This window comes from Columba livia, chromosome 1 (assembly GCF_036013475.1).
Source record: "Columba livia isolate bColLiv1 breed racing homer chromosome 1, bColLiv1.pat.W.v2, whole genome shotgun sequence".
In the NCBI taxonomy this organism is placed as follows: Eukaryota; Metazoa; Chordata; class Aves; order Columbiformes; family Columbidae; genus Columba; species Columba livia.
The window spans coordinates 70,963,412-70,974,179 of NC_088602.1; the positions used below are offsets into that span (position 1 = coordinate 70,963,412).

At 41.1% G+C, this 10,768-nt stretch overlaps 1 non-coding gene across 1 annotated transcript; it reads left to right on the forward strand.

Moving 5' to 3' along the window:
- Nucleotides 1-2,974: 2,974 nt before the first annotated feature.
- Nucleotides 2,975-3,157, forward strand: LOC135578382 (U2 spliceosomal RNA). The gene has a single exon (XR_010469895.1). It is a non-coding gene; the product is annotated as a U2 spliceosomal RNA (small nuclear RNA).
- The last annotated feature ends 7,611 nt before the right edge of the window (nucleotides 3,158-10,768 follow it).

Here is a 10,768-nt window from a genome sequence, read left to right on the forward strand (position 1 = left end):
TTTGCTCAGTGTTCACCACTTCCTATTTAACTCAGCTACCACCCTCTAGTTGTGTTTTGTTTGGGTTTTTTTTTGATAGTTCAACTTTGCAAAGCTCAACACTGAAATTGCAACCAAACATAGTTAACATAAGGGAAGAATTACCTCAGAGGCATTAAAAGAGAGGAAAAGCTTGCATCGGCTTTTGTGCAGGCACAGCAGCTGACATATGGCACAATGCAACAAGCAACCAAACCCAGAGCTATTCTGCAGTGACCTACACATTTGCTGGAGTAAGAACTAGGGCCCTAGGGCACAGTTCAAAACGTTGAATGAGAAAAAGCAACTTCACTATTATTTCTTACCATGCATCCATCTGCAGCATGGCTAAATTGGGAAAGGGGTCATACCTGTCACAACACCCTCTGTTATAAAACAGAACTTTCAAATTACATTGTAGGGTTCTCTACCTAATGCTGGATTAAAATTACTTTGTGTTCAAGTTAAAAAGTTGTTGTTGTTTTTTTTTTTTTTAATTAATATTTTCCCATACCTAGTAGACTGAAGACTCTTTCTGGAGTCCCATGAAAGTCAAACCCAAACACTTCTGTTCTACTTTTCTAGCAAGAAAAGTTGCTTAAAGAAAACCTTCCCCTGAGCAATGCCAGACTGATACAGTGAGTTTGGGAACTGGGGAGTATAAAGACAAATTTTAGTTGTAATGGAATGAGGATTAGGATTTAGCAGTGGCCTGAAGGTGCAGAGTTTAAGAGAGGAGAAAATCAAGGTAATGCATCTGGGGAGCATGGAAAGATGACTATGAACAAGGAATATGTTTTTTTGCCACAATGAATTTAAGTGACTGGCAATGGTATCTGGAAAGGCAGACACTAAGGAGGCAGGCAGAGGTGGGAAAGTAATTTAAAATGCATTACCATAGAGATCTGAGATGCATCGATGCATGGATAACATGAAGTGGATGTGAGAGAAGGGCTGTTGTGATACCAACGGAAAGCAAGAGGTAAGGACTGCCACAGGAGGAGTAGAGAGGAGGATAGGTGTATGGTGAGAAAAGGCTGAAGAAGGATAGCAATTTGAGAAGGAAAATGTATCTTTCAGTATTGAAAGTGGTGAAGAAGTTCAAAGATGAAATAACTTAAATAGGCTGACCTCAGAGCACGTTTATATAAAAGCAGCTGTTTGGTGCCTGACTTGTGTCATCGGGAGACATAATTAAGTCACAAGCTTTCCATCACAAAAGGGCTAAAACTACAATGTATGTTTTCCAATTACCACTTATTGAACTAAAGAAACACTTCCCTCCCATGCTGAAAGAAGTTGCAAGCAGTAGTTAGGGTGTTACTCCACTCTCCTCTGAAACTGTAGTCCTCCTTCTCATGCAATTCAGAGTTGGCTGGCTTGTGGTTTCTTCAGGCTAGTTTCTCTTTTTTTTTTTCTTTAGTTGGAAAAAAGGTCTGCTGACTCTGGCAACATGACTTCAGCAGGTTCCTCTTTTCTCTGAAGCTCTTGCACTGTTTTCCTGAGTCACAAAACCAATTAACACTGGGAAGCGCATACTAGTGCAAAGCAGGATGAGACCACGGCGAAGAACTCCCTTGTGACAGGACGGCAATGACACAAGTGCAGGAAGCTGCCAGGGACTTCACAGCATAAGTCCTAGAAGCAGAGTGAGGTAAGGGGAATTGCTGCTTCCAATAAAGTTAAGTCACTTGAAATATGCGGAAATTTCCAAAATTTGGAACAATAGGTTCCTGGAGGTGAACAATTCATACCAGACAGAAAGAATTCAGGAATAAGAAGTAATTTCCTTTGGGAGGTATTTTCAGTGAAATTGCCCCAACTTCATAAAACCCAGGAAGCCGTGCTTTTTCCTGCAACGAATCTCCATCACAGCAAATCAGTCAGACCTTAGAGTGAGTAGGAAGTTACACTGCTAGGAGAAATATCCTGCATTGGGAAGCCAGCTTACTTCTAGGCCCCAAAGGACAGCAAAAAATATAACTTAGCGGTGCACTCAGCCAATATGTTAGTCTTTTGGGCTAGTTCAGGAAGACCCAAATAATCTTACAGGAATTTCTGGATATAAGCCCTGCTATTTGGTAGTCAGCAGGAAGAAAAGAAAACAAAGAGTCTGCCCTCTGATGAAAAGAGAAAACTTGGAGAACTAATGAGTAAAGCCTACTTGTCACCATGTAAATCCCAACTCCAAAATGTGAAAGTCCACACAGTCACTTCATAGCATCATGTAGAAAATCCCTTGAGTAATCCAAGGGAGAAGGATGTGCTCATCATCATCTCTCTCACATGCATGCACACTAATACAGGTTTGTATGCATACACACTTCTGCTTCTTGGGTTCAAACCAGGTACAAATGGCAGCAAACCCTTAATTCCTCAATGCAGAAGGGTGTCCATGCATAATGTTGAGCTACAGCATTCTTCAGTCAAGTGCTGTTTGGAGAGCAAGATGTTATTAATAACATTGTCTACTGCAGAGGGCCTAAGGAGGGACACCATTACACAGGAATACACGGCCACAGCTTTTATCCATAATACTGAACATTCAGGGAGGACAGAGTGTTCTCCTGTCCTTCTCAGAGATGTATGAAGGTAAGCAACCATCACTACCATTTTACAGATGTGGACATGCTCACAGATATTGCTACATAGGCAATCATTGGTATATTTGGACTCAAGAAGGAAGTCTAACTCACTAGGTCATGTTTTGTCACATCCACTGGTCTTTTTCTCATGAGTCTGTAAAAACAAGGAAGATGCAGAGTCCTCAACACCACCCCAGTATTCCCAGTGATTACAAGAAGGCGGTACACATTTTCATTTAATTATACTCTGTTTCCTTCTGTGATGCTGGGACACTGGGTAAAAGACTGTTGTGCTGACCATCTTCTCTAAAACAAACACTTGAGAGACCATGGAAAGGCTGCAATGGAAAAGTCTCATTAAAGGCTGTGATATCGCTTCTCGGCCTTTTGGCTAAGATCAAGTGTAGTATCTGTGATTCTGTGATTCTGTGATATCCTAGATTACAAATGCATAATTTCATAGCAATTACGTATATTACATAATACAAATCACTTGTACGTCAAGTAAAGAAAGCTATTCCTGTTATCAAGTGCAGAAATCTGATTCAATTTTTTATGACATGATGCTCTCCAGAGCAAGAAAATTTGGTTTGGTTTTCTACAGAATACAATTATAGCCTTCAGGCAAAAGAGTCTGATGAAGGATTCAACACTTCGTCTTCGAAAATTATACTCTGGGGTTTGCATTTTTCTCCCTCTTTGATGGGGTGAGAGGGAAGAGGCAATTGCATAGAACGGGACTTGAAGAAAATGTTGCTGTAAAAAAGTGCAATTCAAGAAAAACTTACATATGATTCAGAGAGCAAGTATGTGCAGAGGTGAAGAGTGGCAGGCAAAAAGTGGGGGAGCATTAAGGAACTGCACAAGAATGAGGGAATGATCTAGCTATTTTTTGAGGGCTCCAGTTAGTGTGGAATGAGGCACTCTGGAGATGAAAGTGGATGCATCTGTTTCCTAGTGACTATATTTGATTCTGTAGCTGACAGAAAAGAAACAGATACAGCTGCTAAGAAGCTGGGCCACCACAGTGGCTGACACAATTTACAATATTAATACATATATATATAGAGAGAAGCCTACCCATTCAGCATAATCACATTCGTCTTGATTAACTCAGTCACTATCCATTTTTTTCTCACATTTTTGTTTCTTTTAATCGTGCTCACCCTTCTCTGCCCCATCCTGACCTACGTTTGAAGAACAAACAGTTCTAAATCTTTTTTTGCCTTTATATTGTGAAGCCTAACAAGCGTCTTCGTTAAAAAACTGAGATGTCATTAAGGTATTGTTTCTCATGTTGTTAACTTTAATGGGGAACACAGAATGTACATTCTATTACTTAGTTTTTCATTTTGTTTCCCTACAGCAAAGTAGGAGAGAATAGGGAAGCAAGCAAAGAAATAAACAGGAGCTATATTTTTTTTTTCCTCTTTCATAGCTGGATGGTCTTCACACACTTGCTTCATGTATCTACTGATGTGTGTTCCCTCCAGCCTCCTAATACCTGACAGTCTAGAAATGATACCCACATCATCATCTAAATGGTGTATTTTATTCTCTAACCATAAATTATCGTTTCATCAGATGTGACCCTCTGTTAGATATGTCTCAGCCTTTACACTGCAGATCCCCAGCCTTTATCAATTCTATTTTAAAGGGCAGGCGTACTCGATTTAATAGTATTTTTACTTTTCCCTTCATTTTTGTGTCTTTTGTGACTTAAACAATCAATCTTCTCTCTTTTCTCCCATTTTTACTTGAGAACTTCTATTTTTATTCTTGCTCCTGCCTGTGTCTCCTTTGTCTCTAACAATCTGTCAGCAAGCAGCATTTTCTGTGTTGACACAGCTCTTTCCCTTCTGATGGCAGGGCAGAGGCATTACTGTAACTTAGCTCTGCCCTGGAGTCAGAGGAAGGGGGTTGTTGCCTCCAGGGTAGTGACTTTTAAAAAGATAAACTGCTCAGAGGAATTGGGACTATTGGTCTTTTGCCAGCACTTCAGGACGCTACCCCAATCCCAGCTACCTTGCCCTCAAAACTGTCCCTGTGTTTGGGTGTCCATCAGCTGGTTATGGTGATTCTGTAGGATGATAGGATAGGATGTAGTTTAGGATCACTTCTCCAGCATGGCAGTAACACCTCCCACTCTGATACTTGCTTGCACACACACAAAATTAATTTCTCTCACAAATGCCTCTGTGAGCAGGAAACTGTTGATGATGATCATGAGAAGCAGAATCCCCAGACTGTTCCCCAATTTAAAGTCCATCACGATACAAGTGGTAGAGGCCACCTGAGGTCCTTCCAGCTTGCTGGAAATGGGACTAAGCTCACCTCTATCGCCACCTCCCCTTTACTCTCCGGCCATATGCACAAAATGGCACACAGGGGAACCCCTCGAGGCTCTGAAATGCTGAACAGTAATTCCCATGCTGGTCACCTTCACTCTGTGCCATGGTGAGCCAACACAGCACTGAGCGATGGAGACCTTCTTCATTTGTAAGCCTGTACCGAGACACCGCTCAGATAAGAAACTGAGAAATATGATTTCTCCCTCTCCCTCTTTTGCTTGTGTTTCCTCCCCCTAACAAAAAAGGATCATTCCTGCAGCCTCTGCAGTCAGTAGGGATTTTACTGTAGAACTCATCAGTCACAACATGGCTTATAAATACAAAACATCAGAGCAGATCTGTCAAGTCTGTTCCTCGCTGCATGACGCTTACTTCTCTCTTCCCTCCCTGACAGTCCCCTGCCTTTTCCACTCTCCTGTCTTTCCAGGCCAGCAAGCCACTTACTGCCAGCACAGTGTCAAAGCGCTTCTCCAGGTGTGGCTTCCCTTTGCACCAGCCTTGCCCGGTGTCACCCTGCTGCTTCTGCCACCCCTCCGTGGAGGGGCATTAGGAGGGGGTCACACCACCCAGCACCTGCTGATGAAGGAAGAGAAAGGGAGCACACCACCCCAGAGGACTGACTAGGCTTCACTTCACCCTCTAGGTGCCAGAAGACATGTCAAGCTTCTCGTGACTTAACTCTACATTGAGTATTTCAATACCCACAATGACAACCCAGGGCAATGACTGATATTGTTAATAAAGCTGCTTCCTAGTCCCAGGGATCAGTCTACAGGGGAAGAGACCTGCCTTACTCCCACATGGGTAAGGCTTCACCATGCTTTCCACATCAGGGAGTCATTAGACATCAGAGCAAGGCCTGTCAAAAACCTGGTCTTCAAGAAAACTAATAGCTTGTGTGCTGTTTCAGAGGAAGATGTTTCAGCAGAAACTCTTGTACACAAAACATTATAGAACTTTAATTCTATTTGAACAATGATTGTTTCCAAGAGTCAGTGCAACTAGGATGTGAATGTGGAAATCTCCTTCCTCCACCAGCCTCTGCTCTGCTGGGTCTTGTCACAGACCATGGAGTGGGATGCAGAGTTGTGAAAAGGGACAATTACCCCTTGCCCATACCTGGGATTGGGTAGCAGTGAGAAGCCTCTCCCACTACATGCACAAGCGCAGTTGCAGGAGATGGTGGGAAAATAAGGTGCCCAAAGGTCTCACAATTCACCCCTTGCTACCACTTTCCCTTCTTCTCTCCCCCTCAGGTAAAGATATACCAGATTTATGCCAAACTAAGAAAGCATAGAAGTAAAACTGCAAAAGCACAGGCAGATTTTACTGAGACGATACTCCTGTTTCTTTAGAAACCTCTTATGTCAAAACTCCCACTCTCTCCCACTGTTGGAACGATAAAGGACTCAGCATTCCGATTCAATGTGAATCACACAAAGCCATTTATTACAGAAACAAACCTCCTTATATATGCAACTATTCTCTAATCACGCGTCCACGCTCCAAGAATGGATTAGCTAAATGAGTATCATGGGCTGTCCACGCACTGGAGTCTCACTGATGATAGGTCCAATGACTCACGCCATGTTGGGGTCCTGCTAATGAAGAAACACCCCTCTTTCTCACAGCAGATTCTGTTCTCAGCCTCTCGAAGCAGCCTTGAGATTCCTTCGAGCCTGACTAATTCAACAATCAATCTTTATCTATCAAAACCCCTCCACATCCCACTGCCCACTTTCCTAGACCAAATTTCACAAAGTTTCGATTTCTTTCCAAACATGTTTTTTCCCTGTAAGCCTGTCTTGCTGAGGTCCTGTGACTTGCACAGCAAGCACTTATTTTAAATACCTGATCATGGCTACCCCAAGCCGATGTGGGTTCGTCAATTAAATTAATGTACTGGAAATCTGGAAAGAGCCAACAGTTACCATTTGTGTTGTACTCTGACCCAATCCTTTGCTATGCACACAGGTAACGTGTATGCCAAGGAGAAGGGATGTCAGATACGGCTACACAGCAGGTAAAACATGAAAACACTCTCCAGCTGACGAGGATATATGACATGAAGAGGTCATTCTCTTCTGAAGGAGAGAAGTAAAGCTGGCTGAACACTCAGTGTGTACCTTGGGAAACTTCCCAGAAGTCCTATGTTTCATTCAACTCCAATTCTTAGCAAGTCTAACTTAAAGATGTTACATACCTTAAAAACTAGGACTAAGCTACCTCCAAAAATGCATTTCTACCATGTTCTTCACAAAGCAAGACATTACTGACAATAGATTTCACATGGAAAAAACTAAGTTCCACATTTCTGTCCCAATCCAGTTCAGGCTCCTCTGCTTACCAGGGGATGCAAATAGCTCCTCTTCCTCCAGGAGTATCTGAACTCAGCTGTCTTGTCTCATCACAAGTCTTTGGGTAAGGATCCCAACTTTGCCAACTTCAAAAGCTTCTGCTTATGACTTCCAGCATGAGAAGCTGGTCTAACAAACCTAAATTTTTCTGTAAAAGTAAATAAATGTAGCTACCACTTGGTAAGGCTTTGATTCTGCAAATACGTTTATGTAGCTAAATCTGTCTGGATTCCCAAATCATCCATAAAATGATGGCCTAAAAGCTGAATGCAAAAGCTGCCAAAGCACATTTCTCTTATTCTTATTTGGACCTCCATGTATACATCAGTAGAAGATTAGCTTATACATTGTACATCGTGTTTCAGTTCTTTTGCAAAAGAAGAGAAAAGAGCTGTTTAAATATTTTCCTAACTGTTAAAGGGGATTTCTTTCTATAGTGCAGATAATTAAGTATTGAAGATGTAGTGATCTATTTGATATAGAGAGAATAAAAGATTTGATGAATTTTAAATAAAAAAATATAAACCAAACTCTATCTGAACTGATTACTGTACACTTTGAAATTTAAGGCTGATATTTTCCCCTAATGCCTACAAAGTCTTCCAGTTAATGTCTGTGCATATTTATATCATTTAAATTAGTTACTTTCATTCTCTCATATTTTTTTATGAATATAGGAGAAACTTATGAAAGAAGAGGAATTAAAAATTATGAAAATAAGACATAGGGTTGAAGTTTGTTCCCTAGTCCATATAAAGAACTAAGGCATGCAACATTTTGTCAGATCACAGTGCACTGTACTTCTTCCTATTTCAATTATGAAAAAAAGTTATTTGATGAAAAAAATAGTTTTAATACAGCTTCTCTCTAACTTTCTGTGCAACCTAATCACTTTATTTTTGTATGTAATATAAAAGGGATTTGGACTGTACAGAAATATAGTGAGAGAGAAAATACCAGAGTTTGGTATCTGCAGAGCCATCAGGTACCTGTTATAGCCGTAAATTCAACGAATCACTTAAATGTGCCTGTTCTTAGCACTGGGCAAAAAGTGATGGGGCTTAAGCATGTGTTTAATGTTTTGCCACATAAAAACTGGGACTAACTAGTAATGAATGTGTTTTAATTTCATTTGTTTCTGCTACCCTTTATAAATTTGCTTGTCACTGCCTCTGGTAACATTATGTATTGCACTGTGGCCTTAAAAATTACTCCCAAAGCAGAAATCCCACTGAAGTGCACTAGTATGTGCTTCTTAAATGGAGCTGAATAAATATCCTAACTCTTGCTAGCTGCTTCTTCCATGACATTGCTCATTTGCATTTTTAGCTGGAATTTAGCCAGCTTCTTCCCACACCACTTCCCCACAACCCTCTGCAGCAAATGCATCCTTGAGATGCTGTGGGGGGTCCCAAGAGCACTCTATGACATTATAAGAGAGTGGTGGTTGTGCTCACGAGGCTGGAGCACAATGGTGGCAACCAAAGGAAAAGCAGAAACATGACCCTGAGGCCAAAGGGTGGAGAGAGTAGCTAGGAGGAGAGAAACAGTCTGGGAAACAATCGCATAAAGTACTCACAGAACCAGCAATACAAGCTTTACTTCCCAAGCCACAAAGCTCAATAGAGTTTGACAGGTAAAATGTGTAAAACCAGTCCTGAAGGCAGGTCATCCTGTATAACAAGAAGAAAGCTCTTCAGAGATGCTTTATTTCCTAAGCTCGCTTGCTTTCTCTTTCTTTCTTTTCTTTCTTTTCTTTCTTTCTTTCTTTCTTTCTTTCTTTCTTTCTTTCTTTCTTTTCTTTCTTTCTTTCTTTCTTTCTTTCTTTCTTTCTTTCTTTCTTTCTTTCTTTCTTTCTTTCTTTCTTTCTTTCTTTCTTTCTTTCTTTTCTTTCTTTCTTTCTTTCTTTCTTTCTTTCTTTCTTTCTTTCTTTTCTCTTTCTTTTCTCTTTCTTTCTTTCTTTCTTTCTTTCTTTCTTTCTTTCTTTCTTTCTTTCTTTCTTTCTTTCTTTCTTTCTTTCTTTCTTTCTTTCTTTCTTTCTTTCTTTCTTTCTTTCTTTCTTTCTTTCTTTCTTTCTTTCTTTTTCTTCCTTTCTTCCTTTCTTCCTTTCTTCCTTTCTTCCTTTCTTCCTTTCTTCCTTTCTTCCTTTCTCTCTTTCTCTCTTTCTCTCTTTCTCTCTTTCTCTCTCTCTTTCTCTCTCTCTCTCTCTCTCTCTTTCTCTCTCTCTCTTTCTCTCTCTCTCTTTCTCTCTCTCTCTCTCTTCCTTTCTTCCTTTCTCATCTGTACATCCACATCCCAGAATTTTTGTGAGATAAATCTATTTTCAGATAGGTGTAGTTTCAGGCCTTTCTCTGTGCCAGCATTTTGCAATCTGCCAGGTCAAGTGTGAGGCCCCCTCCTCTCTCCCCCTTGTTTTTCTCCCCACTCCCTGTTCAAGCTGGTGCTCCATCCGCTTCCGAAGGAAGGAGGCATATTTCAAATCTCCAGGAAGCAGGAGACTATCATTGCTCTGGTTCTCTCCAAAATTCAGATAATTGATTAATGAACTTTTCCTCTCGGCTCATTTGCAGCAGCAGGAGGAGATGGAGGTAATTATGGCACTCATAACTGAAGGTTCAGTGCTGTGTGGTTACAATAACCAAAAAGCTAGAAAGAGGAACGCACATGACCTGAGGTTTTTAAGAGTTTGTAAAACTTCAGGAATGAAAGGGGTATCAGCAACAAGACCCTGCAGGCTGTGCTTTTTGCGATCTTCTAATTTCTATACCATGCCTGGCAGCGCAGAAGCCACAGTAAGGGATGGCCCAGATAATTCCTGCCATTGCAGCTGAGCCTACCTGTAAGATTCAGTTAAGAGACTTTTTGATATCGCCATATATCTGATCAAGTCCACTGCAGCCCACACTTAATCTATTTGTAATCCACCTCACAGTAAAGGTTGGAAGCAGACAAAATACTTTCAAGCACACTGTTTGCAATGTCAAACTCACAGTGAGCTCATTTGCATAAAAGCAAGCTCATTTATCTTTGGGGAAGGGACTTCAGAGAATAATTCAGCTCTAACAGATTTCACATTTTTTCCTGCTGGTCCCATGTCACTGTTTTATGTACATGTGAGTGTCTCTTGTCAAACCTTCCTCCCTGCCATCTACTTTACAAAAAAAGCAAAGCCTTGCACATATACAGAGTCATATTCCCTAAAGAGACTGCAATTTATAGATCTCATGTATTGAGGGGCTGCAAACAAAAAGCTCACTCTCCTCTGACAGCCGCAGAAATCCACTGACATGACACAAGCTGGGGTTTAACTTTGTGCCTTGGAGAGAACAGGTACTTGAGCCCAAGTGGGGTACCCAGCAGCACAGCTCTCCAACATCCAGGAAAAACATCCACAATCCTTATTCCCAGAGAGTGCCGTAACTTCAATTCACGTGATCTGAAATCTCTGACACTAAGG